We start from the raw sequence: 12,828 nt of genomic DNA on the forward strand, positions 1-12,828 counted from the left end.
GACTTTCAGCTCACAGGTGACCGTGAATCTGCAGTTGCATGGCAGTGCCACGACAAATATTATATAAATCATATGTTGAACGTTTTAACCTAACAGGCAGTTTAGAGAAGGCGGAGCAATGCAATTCACAAACAGCCAAACGAATACAATTGAAATGTTAGTTACACAAAAACAGACAAGGTTAGCTAGCGATAGCTGACCAAGGAAATTGCCTTAGCAGCTTGATCTGTAAAAGCTTAGGTTGCTTTGTTAGCCAAATCCACAGGCCACGTTAACACATGTGCATACAACCCAAAAGTTACTTTTTCCCTAAATTGACGTTTACGTTAAATGTCACCAACATCTGTGGCTGCACAAGCTTCCTTGGGAAACAACAGAACTTTTTGTTGCTAACAGTAAGGCGTAGCAGCTTGGGTAAGCTAGCGGATTTGCAATACGTTTGAAAACAATACGGCTCCCAGTGTCTTTTCAATGACTTGCTAGGGTATATATCTACAATATTGATACTCATAAATAACGCGACTTAATGTTATTGTTCCACCACAAGACCACCGTTAAGTCGGCTTCGTAAGTTAACGGAGTTGTTGATTTCCAAAGTAGCATGCTAGCGATAGCTAGCAAACCAGTTGATGAACTATCTAAATAAGTGTAAGGAACTGTTCCTACCTTATTCCCTTTTTAAAAATATGATCTTCACGGACAAGGTACTGTAATCCTGAATAGTGCCGACCTGGTGTTGTCAAATAAAACTAGCTAGCTCAGTTCATTCCTAAAACGTCAACTTTACTCTCATTCAGTACGGCTCACTCCACTGACTGCTGCTTTCCACCCGCTCAAACGGTTTAAATAGTTTAAAATTCCACGAACCAATGGCAGAATTTTCCTCACGTCTGTTTCAAAAAAGACTGTATGCAATTCAACAGCACGTCTGTCAATCGTCAAATGACTGTCCAATAAAATATCTATGGGGGCGGGATTTAAAAGTTAAGGCGGTGTTATCGCATCCCTCTGAAATATCATTGGGAATTACAACTGGGAGGCGGGACTACATTTAGAGCTGTGGTTGTGTTAGGTCCGTTTTGTGTTTCTAATTCAAATAATCCAATCGCAACTCCAGTTTAAACCGGAAAGGAAAGAGACGCCTTTTGAAGACATGTTCTTACTGCATGGCTCTCATACGTAAACCCAGAGCCATGCAGAGAGAGATAGAGGTGGAGGCTCTATGTAGGCTTAATCTTAGTGAACTTTCTGTATGTTAGGCGACTTCGTTAATATCAATAAAATCACTGTATGTTTCAAGTGGATTTTTGCACTTCCACAATTTCCTCACAACATTCTATTTCTCAGGAACAAAATATTGCCTAACTGGCCTGGGAAATGTGAAAGCATACAGCAAAGTTAATCAGATTATTATGAGTTATTGTGCCTTCAGATATGAGTTGTTGTTGACATCATCCAACAGTGTAATATCTGAGGTTGGAATTGAACGGAATGTTGCCTAGTGGCTAGCCTGTATGTGAAAAGTGCAATCTTCCGCCAAAAACAGTGTCCTCTAACAGACAACCTTCTCTTCAGTTTCTCTTTCTGTCTGTATTTGAAAGAATGCCATTGTTAAGCTTCTCCATCTGGGAAACTTTGTCTGGTAGATAAGAGCAGTTTTGTCACTGCAGTGATCCCCCTGCAGTGGAATTACCTGAAGGCCTAGCCAGTGGTGTGCCTACTTTAACTATAGCCGAGGTGAGGCACTGCTTCAAAAAGATTAACCTTCGCAAGGCACCTGGCCTGGATGGCATATCAGGTAGGGCCCTCAGGGGCTGCGCTGACCAGTAGGGGTCTTCAGTGACATCTTCAGCCTCTCCCTAAGCCAGTCTGTGCTCCCCACCTGCTTCAGAAGGACACCAAGGTCACATGCAAGAATGACTATCGCCTGGTAGCACTGACCTCTGTCATCATGAAGTGCTTCTAGTGGCTAGTCAAATCATTCATTTGCTCCTCGCTGCCTCACACCCTGGACCCTATGCAGTTTGCATACCCGTCCAACAGGTCTACAGACGATGCCATCGCCCTGACTCTCCCACTGGACAAAGGGAATACGTATGTGAGGATGCTGTTCATTGACTGCAGTTCAGCATTCAACATCCCCTCCAAACTCGTCTCCAAGCTTGTGGACCTGGGACTGAGCACCTCCCTATGCAAGTGGATCTTCGACATCGTGACGGGGAGGCCACAGGTGGTGATAGTCAGTATTATTTGTATATTAAGTAGGTTTATTATATGTTTATCATGTGTCTAATTTATGTTCAGAGTACTTATATGTTATGTTATATTGTATTATGTTATGGTAGGTTGTCGGCGATGCCAGAATTTCAGTGCCCAGTCTGACTCTGTGTTGTTCTGTGCGTCTGACAATATAAGACTTGAACATTACACTGGTCCCAAGAGGTCCAAGATAGCAGCAAACAGAGTATTTCTAGAGCACAGAGAAGGGACGCTGTTTGGCTCTGTCAGCTCCACACCTCTCCTCTTCCCCTTGACTGGTCGGCCTACAATGCTGTGCAAGATCGTAATGGCAGTTCTCCTTGAATGAAGACAATAAGTGTCTTTGGACTGTTGCTTGACTCACCTCCTGCCCACCTTGGATTCAAGTCCTGTTGCTCCTGCTTTGTTGTCATCAGTTGTGGCTGCAAAGCTTGGTTAATACCTTGTACATCTGTAAAGTGCAGCTGTGCAGCTGCAGACCTGGCCTGTACTACTTATTGCTTCTGCAAAGGCAGCGAAAGCACCTGTTGCAACATATTCACACAGCAAGAAGAGTATAAGGACAGGGATAAAGGGTCTGGAGAAGATGAAGGCAGAACAGACGAGGATGATGTTGATGATGATGATTAGTACATGGTAGCACTTCCCTTTGTTGATAAAGCCAGTGAATACCTATATTCAGAATCATTATAAAATTCATAATAAATTTGAAGGATTTAATTTTTTCCAAATCCTGGGATATTCAGATCTCCAAAATGTAAGTTACCCCAAAACTCAAAAGCTGAACAAGGGTTATAATGTGACCAACTTAGTTTAAAAAGTAATTTTGAATTTTGAAAATGTCACTATCTCAATACTTACCAACCCCTGAAAACACACCAATATTGTATAGTTTGGCCAAGTATTTCCTTAAAAATTGACAATATAGGCGATTATGCAAATTGTCCAACATATGCAAAGTAGCATACGGCAGTTTCTGTACGCCATACTATACATTTATATCATAAAACCTTGGTGTACTCAACGTTGGGTTCACCTCGCTGGCAAGCAGACTAGTTATAGGTTGTAGTAGTGCATGACAAAGCAACGTTTGATTCGAGTCACATCACAAATCCAAACCTTTCAGGTTACGGCCACACGGTGGCGATATTGTGCATGGTATCAAGCAGGGAGTTCTTTGTTTGGAGAACGATTCTATCATCTAAGAAAGAATGCGAAGGACAGAATTGTAGAAACCCGTTTTCAAGCAGGTTGTGTGGTGACATTCCACTTACGAGGACATAACCCAGATCATACAGTAAAGGAACAGACTCTCGTCCAATTATGAGGAAAATTTAATTAAAAATAATCACATATTTCACATGTCTAAACTCTTCAGCGGCACATTTTGGGATGTTAACGGGTTCAACTTCTTTGATCTTTTCGAAATCCTGATAGTAGCAAGATCATTTGCAATAGTGGACGGGCTCTTCAGTAGCCTATACTGAAGGCTACAGATAACTTACTTCAACTGGGAAATTCTAAATTAGTGAGAAGTCGGTTAGTTAATGAAGAAAGAAACAAAGCCACTCATGTTAAGTTGTGGTCTAGCCCTCCCCTTTAATGCATGCTGGGAAGATTAATGTATTTAAGTTTGCATTGGATAATGTGTTATGCATAGTCTTGTAATTTGTTTGTGAGTTGCCTAACGTCCAAATCATCTTCAACGATTTAAGTGTGCAATCTTGCCCTTCTTACATAGGCCCTGTCGAGGTTCTTACACGATGACTACAATTCCCAGCATCCTCTGTACGAGTAAGAGGAATGCGGGGTCGGGGTCTGCTCCAAGCAGTCTTGTCTGAACTGGAGCTCAGGCTCGGTTCCTGGGAGAGTCAGAGTGCGACCGGTAGGGTAAGATGCCGTGGAGCTTTTGATGTCACGGAGCAGCTGGGTAGACGATGCAGAGCCCACGAGGACGCAAGGCACATCTGGACTGATCCATCGATCGACTACAAGGACCAGAATTAGAATTTTAGCAACTGCTGTAGAATTTTCTTAAATTCTACCATTCGGCTGTAACGGACAGAGGCATGTTGCCTGATTGTATCTGAAACCGATGTTGAAAAGTGACCAGACCTCGATGCTTAAAACGACGTACGGACTTCGATGGTCAATGGTAAATTGACAAGAAGAAGCGCTGACGATAACGTTTCATACACTTTGGAGAGGTGGATCAAGATTTGTGAGGTATGTCAATTGAAATCGAACCAGCATGTATCCTCTTTTTTGTCAGACGTCTGGATTGTTTGAATCGGGTGAAATGCACTATGCTCTTGGAATGCTAAGTTTGAGGCAATAGCCTAATCAAGTGTAGCTTACATTGTAAATCGTGGGGGTCAGAATTCGTTGGCAAATTACAGCGTAGCCTACTCTAAAATGGTTATGTCTGATCCCCCTTTCCACCCCAATCATGGTCCCTTCTATGAAACCCATCGCCGTTGTATCCCCAGACATCGCATTTCAGGCAGTAGGGTATTTTCCTCTGTGGACCCCCGCTCCCTACCCATCAGGCTGCGTTGCTAAGATACAGCAGTACCAGTGGATGGTGGATGTTTAGGATCTTCCTGGGGTCAGAGCAGGCTCATCTGAAGCCCCCCACGACACTAAAATAACTGCATTCATTTCAAATAGCCTAGACAAGAGATCTGATCTGGTCCTGTTGTAGTCTCTCTTTCTCTTTTAAATATGATTTTGCGAGATTGGTTTTGCCTTGAACCACTTGACAGTCTGTTGCTAGTGTTGTTTTAAAAGCCACACTCCTCAGTATAGTGGCTGTAAACAGACAAACAAACAAACACATCAGACAGACCCATGCAGTGCGTGCCGTAGGCCTGTATGTTTTTTTCATCTCAGTCGCTGTGAACGTGGTAATTTTCTAAAGCTTTTAATAAATGGCGTCCTCAACAAAGCCAAGTACAAAGTCTAACGTTACCCTGCACCTTTACCATTAGACCGTTTTGAACTATAATGACTTGCAAATCACGGGACTGAAAAGAAATATGACAATATGAAGTGCATGCTAAGGGTTTTCTGGCTGGTTAAGGCTGATAACATTTCGTACAAATTAATAATTAAACCATTTAACACAGGGAAGTTGAATGGTTTAATTGTGTATAAAGCAGTTTATGGACATAAGAACTAGTCAGTACCTGTTAGTGCAGCTTGTTTTCTGGGAAGTATAGGCATATGCTAGTAACATTTTTGTTTTGTTTTGTTGATTGCCATGTGAAACATCATTTGCAGAGGGGAGAAGAAATTGTTCCCATTATGCAAAAGTATTGTCTTAAAGGATTGTATAGAACTTTGCCTTCCAGACTGTTTAAAAAGTAAGTTTGGCAGACTTCCTGTTGCATGCCAAATGGCCTTTGACTTTATTGCAAGTCACAAGGTTCATAAGATTTATTTTCAATATTCTGCATATGAAAGCAGTTTAACCTTGAACAGGGAGACGAACACGTATTGTAATACAGTTCAAAACATCTTTTATTATTTAGTTAAGTTTATTGTCTGCTGTAAGTCAAACACTAAAAAGAAGTAATTCAAAGGTCAAATCCATTTTATTATTTGTTTTGTAAGTTGGACATTTGGATCACTATTGTGATGGGTTGAACCGTTGAAGTATGAGTATTTGATTTGATTTGATTAAAAAGATATATTTAATAAATCTTAACTGCGAATGTTGAACTTTACAAAAGAACTGGTTGCAAACTGATCATTTGAAAAATGATGACACAATAATGATGATTGAACTAAATCTAACATCCTTTCATTGAGTCTTAAAAAAAAAATACATTAATCAGCCCACATTTAAAGTCAAGATATACTCCTAGTATGAAGATTTGTTCTGTGTTCTTTGCAAAGATGAAGAGATGATACACCGCCAGCTGCATAAAGTATGAAGTGATTATAATATGGTAATATGAAGAAGAGTCGGCCCTAATGTCTGTGCCAGATAAAATAAGTAGATGCATATGACCTTTTACTAATCAAAGTCTTACCCACACAACTGTGTGTGTGTGTGTGTGTGTGTGTGTGTGTGTGTGTGTGTTTGTGTGCAAAGTAACACAGAGGTCTCAGATTTCAGGTTATTAAACAGGAGATAAATGCATGTAAGTGAAGCTGAAAGGGCAGTTAGCGCCAGCAATGGGGGGTGGTGGTAGTGGTGGTGGGTGTCAGGTTCGGGGGGGGTGTATGTCAGGGGATTCAGTAGAGATAGTAGAGTACAGACAGTAGAAGCACACAGACTTGCGCTCACTGGATTGATGTTGTCATGTGGGATCCATGGATACACGTCGTTAAAATAAATAGCGATAAGCATTTCTTTCTTATACATCCATCTGATTTCCAGACCTATTACTTTGGCCTACAGCCCTATTAATTCATATTCAGGGAATTATTACCAAACCCGACAAGACAAAAGAAGATGAGATCAGAAGGTAGTGGTTTTATTATAAACCATAGTAATGGGAATCAATTGCGTAGCAATTGTGACACCTTTAAATTGTTGGTTAAGGCTCATTTTGTTTTTAGTTGACAGCTTTCATCTAAGAAAAGATTCTTCAGGTGCTTCTGCAGCATCAGACTGATCATATTCATCAGAAGAACTTACTCTGACCAGCAGAAATGGAATTTAATGTAGAAGTGGGTGGTCTGGCCTGACAGGCCATTTTGTTATGAACTCTGCGTTGTGTTCGTGGATGATGAGGAATGAGTCAAAGACAACTGCTGCCTTGCCAACTGGGGTGTGTGTGTGTGTGTGTGTGTGTGTGTGTAAAAACACTGTAGTACAGCGGGTTTTAACATGCGCACCTCTCTTCAGCAATGCTTCCAGCTGACTCACCAAATGACTTATGTGCCACTACAGATTTACACATTCAGTCTCACATTAAATCAGTAAAACAAAGTACATCTCATTCTGAACAAAACAAAAACATCTCATTCTGATTTTGTAGTCACAATTACAATGTATTCTTAAAAGCTATTTCCCCAACTACCAGCAGTAACTTTTTAAAATATATTATGAATTAATATTAACTTTAAAGTGTGAACATGAACATATATAGAAATACATGTGAATCAAAACAATCTGAAGTATCAACACGAAACAAATTTACATGGCAAAATGACAGAAATCTTACATGCCTGTGTAAAACAATAATCCGCAGAATACAAAATGACGACTTTTTACAATTTTCAACTCCTGCACAGTTAAGTTAGGATTTTGATGGTGCTCCATCCCCTAGGCATAATTTGTGTGTAAAAAAAGAAGACTGTGATTTGAAAACACAATCATGCATAAATATATACATTCTGAAAATCTAGTTAATGTAGGCCAAATTATCTATTTTGGAGTTGTTTGCTCCGTAGAGAGTTTGAGAGACGTAGCCAGTTTTGCTACATTGAACTGTGTGCGTCGATCCTCTTTTCTAACTAGGCTAACTTGCTACCAAGGGAATATCTAGTGCCAGGAAAATGTGCTGTAGACTTTGCTATAACTAGGTTAACTTTGCCTAGAGAGGCAGGTGCTGAAGCAACCGCTGTTAAATAGGTTATTCTATTCGATTGTATTTAAACAAATTAAATAGCTTAGCCCACCACAGCTGCTTAGTGGTGCTTACATATGTTACTGCTGGGTTATGTGTCATGTCGTTACCCCATTTGCTTTTTTTTTCCGGCCACCTGGACAATCGAGCACTGAGTGAAAGTGAGATTAATATATGGATTTAGGTCTGTCATCGGTGGATGTCAACAGGCGTGTGACACGTTTCGCAACCTGCTCCCTCCGTAACCTGGCTCCTGATCTCTGACAGATGGGAGTGCCTCCCCTGACAGGCGCAGTCATCGCATCAGCTAACAGAACATTTGATGGCTTTTTACAATCAGCCTTTTGATCCCATTACTAATAGGAACGTCCCAGTCACTACAGCCAGGCACTACATGGGGCCGGCGAGCTGGTGGTGACGTCAGGCAGTCTATTGTTAGACTCTATTGTTTGATTATTATACTTTATTAGTCACTTAATGAATGTGCTGAGGAGTACTACAATTGATTAGGCTACATTTAATAAACACTGAATAAGAATGTAATTGAAGTTCAAACACAATACCATATAATATTCTGTTAACGTATTATAACAGTATTATAATGTCTCAGCGTCTGTGTAGAGATGGACTCCCTGGTGTGTGGAGGTGAAGGGTTAACAGGGCCATCCCACAGAGCTTGCTGTGACGGCGTTCCAGAGGCCTGTTGCCCCTGGTTTCCTCTGGATCGATGGTTCCTGCAGCGGGCCTTGGCTCCCAGTCAAGGGAGCCTGTGTGCGAGACCAGCACACAGGGTGCAGCAGAGGGAGGGAAAGAGAAGGATAGACCGAGAGGAAGAGAGAGAGAGAGAGAGAGATAGAGAGAGAGAGAGAGAGAGAGAAACAGAAGGCGAGGGGTAAGGCAAAACAGGGGGGAGAGGAGAACTGAGAAAATAGCCTGAGAAAGAAAAAAAAGTGTCTGGAGAGGAGAGTGAGAAGAAAGAGAGAGCGAAAAAGATACCAGGAGACAGTAAGACAGAGAGAGAGAGTGCCCAAGGCAAAAAAAAGGCAAAAAAAAATGTGTATTAGAGAGAGGGAAGCCGGAGGGGATACCGCCAGAGAGGTGCTACTTGGTGTAGATGATGAAGTAAGAAGACATGACACATGACATTTGAAAAAGATTGCATTTAGTGGGTCGGTATGGTGCAAAACGCTCATATAGAAAATGATGGAAAATCGAGCAGCCTATTAGTTCAGCCGGAGAGCAGACTGTGACACGTGTTTTTCAGGCGTCAGTCTAAAAAGCATCAGGGCTTTATTTACAAAATCTTACGTGCCAGATTTGAAAGATTTTTTCCTAGTAATTTTGGAAATTTGGTGGTGCTCTTGTTATGTTTTCAAGGGTCTGGTATTGACTGCTGTAGGATTATCTGTGTATAGTAATTACTTCAGTTAAGAGGTTTTGGGTTCACTGGGGACGTCCAAGTTTCTCTTAAAAGGAACCTGGGCCCTATTTTTAGAACTTTTACAAAGGATGATTAATGACAAAATAATTCAGCGCTCCACTTTTTAGCTACATGCTATAACTGGCAACAGCAAAACATAGTAAGTGTCTGACATCATGGAAAGGTTCCCTACAGAGACAGACTGTAAAAACTCTAATGAATGTCTACCGTTTCTGTAGTTTAAGTTTCTGTTTCTGTAGACTGTTTCTTCACAGTTACTGTGGTAAATAGACACAGGTCTATCTCTGTAGGGATTCTATGTAGTCAGACACTTATAGACATTTACACTTATAGACAATTACATTAGGAACCTCTCAGTGGCGGAAAAAAAGCAGTTTACTTTGACATGGATGCATGCCTCTGACCATTTTGCGGTTGCTGCCAGTTATAACTCAATACTGGACCGATGACGATCGCTTTTGTCCCTAGTAAAAATGCGGACCCAAAAAGATGGGAAAATAGGGTTAAAAAATCCCAAAGTTTCCCTTTAAGATGAATACGCCTATGTGGCTTTCCTTAAAGATGAATATGCCTCGCTTGAGTGTCTGCTTCAAAGGAGTAAACTTGATTATGAGTGACATTTAAAGGTTTGTTTTCGTTATGTCTTTGTTGTATTTTGGCTATTGACTATTTTTAACACTTTAGGTAAAAGGTTTTATTCAAATGAATTACCGTATGTAGCAGTAGCCTAATGTGAATAAAGAGCTAAAGCAGGATACGACTTTTTCTTCTTTTTCCATTATTCTTGTTTAATTGTGCTTGCAGTTAGTCCTGCACTGCAGTTGATGCTGCAGTATCACTGGTTTGGTCTGTAAGGTAGAGAGCGAGAGGCAGAGAGCAAGAGTGAAAGAGAGACAGAGACAGAGAGAAGGAGGGAGTTATTAAGAGCAGTAGAGGGAGAGAGAGAAAAGCAGAGAGAGAGAGGGAGTGATTAAGAGCAGTAGAGAGAGAGAGAGAATAGTGACAAAGGTCAGTTAGAGAGAGAGAGAGAGAGAAAGAGGGTAGTGATAAAGTACATAAGAGAGAGATAGAGAGAGAGAGAGGGTAGTGATAAAGTACATAAGAGAGAGAGAGAGAGAGAGAGGGTAGTGATAAAGTACATAAGAGAGAGAGAGAGAGAGAGGGTAGTGATAAAGTGCAGTAAGAGAGAGAGAGAGAGAGAGATAGAGAGAGAGAGAGAGAGAGAGAGAGAGGGTAGTGATAAAGTGCAGTAAGAGAGAGAGAGAGATAGAGAGAGAGAGAGAGAGAGAGAGAGGGTAGTGATAAAGTGCAGTAAGAGAGAGAGAGAGAGATAGAGAGAGAGAGAGAGAGAGAGAGAGAGAGGGTAGTGATAAAGTGCAGTAAGAGAGAGAGAGAGAGAGAGAGATAGAGAGAGAGAGAGAGAGAGAGAGAGAGGGTAGTGATAAAGTGCAGTAAGAGAGAGAGAGAGAGAGACGGGTCATATCTGAGTGTTTCCCCCTCCTCGGTGTTCCAGGCCCCCTGGCTCTGTGTGGTTCTCGATGACTCATCCTCCTCATCTGCTGAGGGCCCCGAGCTCCCTTCCTGGGAGCTGTTTAGTTTCCCATAAACACAGAACACACGGTCGGCCATCACTGGAGAGATAGAGAGAAGGAGAGATAACCTCGCTGAGAGATGGTAAAACCTCTCTGTGGTTGTCCCTTCTTGTTCTCTGCACTGCACTCTAAGCACTGGCTACACATAGATGAGCCCGCTGGGGACATCGGGGACACGCTGGGGACACGGTGACGTTTCGGCGTTAAAAGAGTAAAAGTAAAAGGAGCAGGCACAAGTGCAAAGACAGGAAGATGTAGATCCAGAGAGGTCCCATGGCCAGTGTCCTGACCACTGCTGAGCAAGATGACCCGAGCTCACAACAGTTCACAGGGACCCTCATGTTACAAAAAACCAGTCTCGCCTCCCCCTTGTCTGGACATGGAGGTGGTCTCACTACCAGTGATCTTTGACATGAAGTAACAGAGCGAGGGAACTCGGCTTACAAAGGTGGTACCCCCTCCCCCATTTTCTACATCACCTCAGTGGTGGACTGTTTCGGACATAGAGGAGAAACTGGGTGGCCCGCTCTGGGTCTCTATCCATCAGGACACTGACACTGGACGATGGGGGAGGGTAGCGGCTGATGGAGTGGGTGGGCTGTTGTCTTGAAGTGAGCGACCATGAGTGTGTGACCTGGTACACCTGCACCCTGTATATTTACTGCAAGGACCCCAAGCGTATGCTCACACGGCCCTATTATGTATACAGCATATATATGCATATATTCTCTACATGTAGCAAGGGTCCATCTATGTTATAAGATATGTATCCTGATTGTATTTACTTATTCCTTACCTGTTTTTGGGGTTATGGGCTTTTATGGGCTTTTATGTAGGTTATGGGCTTTGTATCCACCTTAAATGCATGCATGTTTATGATATCCTATGTATGCAATTGTTACATGGCAGTTGGAATTCCCCCAGAAGGTGGGGGAAGACTGTTTGCGTGCACATACTGACCAATAGGGGGGGAAAACTGTTTGCGTGCACATATTGACCATTAGGGTGGGAAGAGTGTTTGTGTGCACATACTGACCATTTGAGGGGACCTTTAGGAGCTGTTGCCTAGTTGCTCAGCAAAGGGTTGCCATAAACGAAGGGACTTTGGAGATTTATGCCAAGAAGACCGGACAATGTCCACTGGTAGAGAACGCCCTATGGTAATCATTATGTGATAATCGATGTAACCATGGATAGGCAGAAGGAATGGCCAATGAAACTAAGAGGAGGACCAACCAAGTTTGAACAGGATTAAAAACTCAAGGACAAAAGACCAATGTGGTTTTAGTCAGTGTGCATGTGTTACCAGTAGGGGCTTTAAGTGAAGAAGAAGAAGAATAATGAATCACTGGGAGCGGAGAAACACACACAAAACCATGCTGTCTATCTCTCACAGGCTGTCTGTCTTTCACACGCTGTCTGTCTCTCACACGCTCAGACCAACCGTGGAATGACTGCTTCCCTGAGAGGAAATTAAAAAAACATGCTGAGCCCCTCTCTCAGTAATCAAGCCCCTGAATATCAGGCCACACACACTCCTCAGTAATGAAAAGTGTGAATATCAGGCCACACACACTCGTCAGTAATGAAAAGTGTGAATATCATCCCACACACCCTCATCAGTAATGTAAAGTGTGAATATCAGGCCACACACACTCCTCAGTAATGTGAAGTGTGAAACTCACACACACAGATACACACACAGTCTGAAACATTCATTAGTGTGGAGAACAGAGGAGCAGATGGCTTGTAAGTAGGAGAGTTGCTATACACCGCTTCATTTGCCCATTAGCAGGGCTGGGAGGAAGATGAGCGGACGGCATTCAAAATGAGTAGGACTGTGAAGATGAGGATGTGGACTGTGGACGTGCACAGCACTAAAAGAACCCTGAGAGGTGTAATGGTCGATCATTAGCCCTGTGCTGAAACTTACACACAGCAAACACACATACAC

Source organism: Sprattus sprattus, assembly GCF_963457725.1.
Source record: "Sprattus sprattus genome assembly, chromosome: 7".
NCBI lineage: Eukaryota > Metazoa > Chordata > Actinopteri > Clupeiformes > Clupeidae > Sprattus > Sprattus sprattus.